The sequence below is a fragment of the Mus pahari genome, unplaced genomic scaffold (genome assembly GCF_900095145.1).
Source record: "Mus pahari unplaced genomic scaffold, PAHARI_EIJ_v1.1 scaffold_10479_1, whole genome shotgun sequence".
NCBI classification, from domain to species: domain Eukaryota; kingdom Metazoa; phylum Chordata; class Mammalia; order Rodentia; family Muridae; genus Mus; species Mus pahari.
The window spans coordinates 5,084-10,714 of record NW_018393897.1 but is presented as its reverse complement, the minus strand read 5'-3'; the positions used below and the strand labels follow the sequence as shown (position 1 = coordinate 10,714).

Genomic DNA, 5,631 nt, shown 5'->3' with positions numbered 1-5,631 from the left:
CAAACTTGAATCAAAGGCTGCTGTCAAGTCCACTTGGCAGACACCACACATGAATCAGCAAGGGCAGTTAAATCCAGGAGAAACTGCAAGGCTTGGGAGTGGAACCCGAGTCTGTGGAAGGGGCAAGAAGCCACAGGAATCTCACTAGTTCTTTGGAGAGTTTTTCTCTAACAAGAGATCACAGTGAAGCTCAGCAAGACAATATAAGTCAAATCAATACATGCTTGTTGTCAGCAAAGACTAGCAGGGCGAATTAAAGCTCAAGTTCCCACTGTCTTTGCCGCCATATTTATATTTCTTCTAAACATCACGTGGGCTGGAGAGATGGCTCAGAAGCTAAGAGCACTGACTGCTCTTCCAGAGGTCCTGAGTTCAAATCTCAGCAACCACATGGTGGCTCACAACCATCTGTAATGGGATCTGATGCCCTCTTCTGCTGTGTCTGAGGACAGTGACAGTGTACTCACATATATAAAATAAATAAATAAATCTTAAAAATATTAAAAAAAAATAAACATCATGTGTCCTTATTTTTCTGTCCTGTTTTTAACATCTTTATCTTACAACACTCACGCAATACACACATGGCTACTTAATCAGGCAAGCTCGCCAGGGGCTACCCAGGATGCTTGCTGTCCTTGAGCAGTCTCACAAAAGGCTTGCCAAAGGTGGGTGACTGTCTAGCACCAGCCTCTGCCTACTTGGTTTCATCCAGGGCTCCTCCTCCAACAGGCGAGGATCTGTACTCTCGAGTCTGTATTCAGGGAGAGGTGCTAGATATTTTTCAGAAGCTTTGATGATAAGAACAGGACATCAATCTAAAGCCACGAGGTCATGTTGGATCTACCCTGACCTGGTCCTGTAGAGACTAAAAAACAACCAAAAGAAGCTTGCTGGCCGGTGATGAGCCTTCAGGATATAGAAGCAGCTTCATTCTCTCCATGGTCCAGGCTTGCTGGGTACCACCTGAGGGCCCTACTGTTTGCCTTGCTTTCTGCCCTTCTTGCCACCATCCTCCAGTCCACTCGAGTGTTCCAAGTGCAAGACTTCAGCGGGCACAAGGTGGTGCTTTCTATGCATCTTCTTCCAAAGGTCAGGCCTTTAAAAGCTTGCCTTCTTCACAGTAGAGACACTGAGGTTTCTAGGAGCATCTCTTAGTCCAAAACTCTTAGCCACATGCCTAAGGTGTAGAGATCAGACATGGAAGATGGACTTTAGCTCCTTGGTGTAGATGGCATAGGCTCAGATGAAGGGCTGCAGGGCTTTCTTTGCCCAGGAGACCATCCTCTGACTGGAGTGCACATAATCTTCAAACACTGTCTGCAATACTGTGGCTCTTTCTCAGGTTTCCTGGGGGCCAGTGGCATGGAATCTCTGGGCCCCCCTTTGTCTCCTTGTAAAACAATCATCCTTTGCCAGGACAGCCAAAATATCTTCCATCTTAATCTCAGAAACATTGATTTTTGTGAGAAGTCAACGAGTTGACATATTCTGCCTCTGAAGGAGCCAAAATGAGCAGGCTGCTCCCATGACAGCCAGTCCAGGCAGTTCTTCCAGTACAGTGAATGTACTCCGCAGGTGAAGACAGAGCACTGTACTGGACAATCCAGGTGACTTGTGGGAGATCCAAGCCTGGAGATGCAACGTTTGTGCAGAGTAAGACTCCAGTTCCAGGATGGGAGAACTCATGAACTCATGTTCCATGTTGCCATAAAGCCAAAGGATTTTCAATGGTCAAGAGGCAGATGGCAGCTGCTCAGAAGTAGGGGTTCCTGAGTGACAAAGCAGGGTGTGAAGGAAGAGGCTGCAGTGGAACTCCACCAGCTCACAACTTGAGAAAAAGACAATCATCTTCTGGTTCTTCTCAAACTTGCACTTTTGCAGGATGAAAGTTTCGAGGCAGACAAGGCACAGCTTGCGGGGAACCAATACCACATGCCGGTCGAGACTCTGGTGTGGCAAAGCTGGGTGCTAGCAACTTCCTCAGGATCGGGCTGCTTCCAGCTTTTGTCCAGGGCAGAGATATTGCCTGGATTGTGCAAACTGATATCAGCTAGCCGTGTTACACCTTCTGTGAGTGTCGCCGACAGGAGGCCATTCTGCTGTTTCTGACACTCAGCATTCAGAATCACTGTGATGTCCTTTTCAAAACCCAAATCCAAGATCCTGTCTGCTTCATCCACAATCAGCCACCGTATTTGGTTAAAGTGAAGGTTCTTTGTGGATTTTGTATGATCCACTAGACAGCCAGGAGTTGAGTTACGGATATTTATGCCTTTGTGGAGTCTAGCTTTTTTTCTGATTTCCTCTTCTCTCTGCCCATCAACACTTCAAGGAACAATCCAGGCTTGAGTAGCTTCTGAACAGTGTAAAACCTTTGTGTTCAGTGTCCAACTCTCTGGTGGACAGTAGGACCAAAACAAAGGGTCCATCACTGCTCTGTATTTGTGTCAACGCTTGAAGAGACTGTACTACAGGGATGCAATAGGCAGGAGTTTTCCTGAGCCCGTCTGGGACCATACAAGGGCATCCCTGCCTTCCAACAGCACTGGGATACTCCTGAACATTGGTCATACTGGACATTTTTAAGACTGTATTTACTGTGGAAATTAGATGTGGGTGGAGGTCCAGCTCCTGGAAAGTTTCTGGAGAGAACACTTGCTCTCGAGCCTGCTTCACTACAGTTCTGTGGAGTTCTGGGATCTCAGGATTGTTTTTAAACAGCAACGAAGTCTTGATACATGACTTCTCCTCTTGTCTTCCATTGCCAAAACTGTCCAAATACTTCTTTGGAGGAAATGTTTTGTGTGCACTCCATTTAAATGTTCTCTGAGTTTCTTTTTTTTTTTTTTTNTTTTTTATTATTTTCTTTATTTACATTTCAAATGCTATCCCGAAAGTTTCCCATACCCCTCCCCCCACCTCTGTCCCCCCACCCACCCACTCCCACTACCTGGCCCAGGCCTTGCCTTGTGCTAGGTCATATGGAGTTTGGAAGACCATGGAACCTCTATTCCCACTGATGGCCGATTAGGTCATCCTCTGCTACAAATGCAGCCAGAAACGCAACCCCAGGGGGTACTGGTTAGTTCCTGTTGTTGTTCCACCTACAGGGTTGCAGCCCCTTCAGGTACTTGGGTACTTTCTCTAGTTCCTCCATTGGGGACCCTGTGTTCCATCCAGTAGCTGGCTGTGATCATCCATTTCGGTGTTTACCAGGCTCTGGCATAGCCTCACAAGAGGCCACAATATCAGGGTCCCTTCAGCCGTATCTTGCCGGTATGAGCATTAGTATCTAGGTTTGGTGGCTGATGATGGGATGGACTCCCGAATGGGGTTCTCTCTGGATAGTCCATCCTTTCATCTTAGCTCTCTGAGTTTCTTTATTGCTGGCTTTCTTGGCCAAAAGAGAAGATATTTTATTCCTCCGTTTTGCTGGTGGAGCATCACTGGACACTTGGTGCTTTCTCTTGGTAGCCTCTGCTTGCCACCTCATCTGGGTCTGGGTGCATCAGAAGCATGTCCTGGGAGGCCGGTCAGGCAAAGTGCTGCAGACAGTAGCCAAAGCCCAAGTATGGAGCTTCGGAATGAGCAGGGAGCCGGAGCAGCATGTGGAGAGTGAGATTCTTCGCAGCTGTGGTCCAGGTCTGGAAGCCACAGCAAGCTCCAGCAGGAGATAAGAGGCCTCATGCTCCTCAGAAACTGGAAGAGGTCTCGCGCTGCCCACCCCTCAGGGTCTCACTCAGCCACCACGCTGGTCTTCTCAGCATTTCAGTCACCCACGGAGGCTCACTGTCCTGTGAGATGGGCCTAGCACCCAGTGTCTAGGAAAGGGACTCTCTCATCATGCATCCTTTTACATGTTTGCTATAGCAAAATATTCTTCCATCTGTGTCTGCCTCAGCAAAACAGTCTTTCACCTTTCTTCCTGACCCAAACTTTGTTTTAACCTAACTGGGTCTCCAAGGAAACCAGAAATTTCCACTTTACCTCTGACTCCTGGAAGATACCTGCTTGAGTCCATTGGGTTCTTAGTTTTTGACAAAGTGGGCTTCTCTGTGGAACTTGAGTGTTTTCTTAGGGATTGTTATTATCAGGATGTCTTCAGTCTGCAGATCCATGTCTGTCCACTATGTGATCACAGCTGGTCTCAAGTCAGATACAAAACTTCCACTTGATTTCTATTCTATTTATTTAGCTTTGTTATTATTCAATAAAATCTAAAACAGTATAATCTTCAACTATAGGATGGTAAGGAAAATGAAATTCAGTTCTTAATCATAACAATGCATATGGCTAATTATGAACTATACCTTCTGGGCTTTTTTTGTTGTTGTTGTTGGAAGACTATTGTTGGATGACTGCTTCTATTTCTTTAGNGGAAATGGGACTGTTTAGATCGTTAATCTGATCCTGATTTAACTTTGGTACCTGGTATCTGTCTAGGAATTTGTCAATTTCATCCAGGTTTTCCAGTTTTGTTGAATATAGCCTTTTGTAGTAGGATCTGATGATGTTTTGGATTTACTCAGGGTCTGTTGTTATGTTTCCCTTTTCATTTCTGATTTTGTTAATTAGAATACTGTCCCTGTGCCCTCTAGTTAGTCTGGCTAAGGGTTTATCTATCTTGTTGATTTTCTCAAAGAACCAGCTCCTGGTTTGTTTGATTCTTTGAATAGTTCTTTTGTTTCCACTTGGTTGATTTCAGCCCTGAGTTTGATTATTTTCTGTCGTCTACTCCTCTTGGGTGAATTTGCTTCATTTAGTTCTAGGGCTTCTAGGTGTTCTGTCAGGTTACTAGTATGTGCTCTCTCTAGTTTCTTTTTGGAGGCACTCAGAGCTCTGAGTTTTCCTCTTAGGACTGCTTTCATTGTGTCCCATAAGTTTGGGTATGTTGTGGCTTCATTTTCATTGAACTCTGAAAAGTCTTTAATTTCTTTCTTTATTTCATCCTTGACCAAGTTATCATTGAGAAGAGTGTTGCTCAGTTTCCACGTGAGTGTTGGCTTTCTATTGTTTATGCTGTTCTTGAAGAAGAGTCACGCACTGGACCAAAGATGGCTCTCTACCAGCTCTCCTTGAGATGGAAAGGTGCCGGGTGACTGGAGCCAGATACAGAGTCTGTCCCAGCAGCTGTGTCACTTCTGCAGGCCGCCCTCTCCCTGGCACCGGAGCAACGATGGCTCTCCTACTGTCTCTGGCCTGAGACCCCTCCTAGGCGGACACCCCTCCTCAGGCTGGAAAGGTGCTGGATGACTGGAGCCAGAAATGGGATCTTTCCCAGAAGCTGTGTCACTTCTCGAACTATACCTTCTGTGATAACTTGAATACTTAGTAGTGTTTTGCTTCTTTTCTTTACATGTTCACTTTTTACATTGGCAAACTCTAATAGAATTTATCTAGGTATTTTAAAATACCTGATTGTCTTGCTCCTGGGAGTAGTGCCACAATCACCATGGATGTGCAGGTATCACCTTTGCAGGATGTAGACCACATCCTTTGAGTCATGCTCAGTAATGGTAGAAGTGGGCCTATGGTAGTTCTGTTTTTGGAATCTCTATACCGATTTCCACCATGTTGCTCCAGTTTACACACTCAATAGCAGTTCCTGACAGGTCCATTCCCCACATC

At 45.7% G+C, this 5,631-nt stretch overlaps 1 pseudogene; it reads right to left on the bottom strand.

Annotated features, from left to right (window-relative positions):
- Window positions 1–930: 930 nt before the first annotated feature.
- Window positions 931–3,496, bottom strand: LOC110315790 (annotated as a pseudogene).
- Window positions 3,497–5,631: the final 2,135 nt, after the last annotated feature.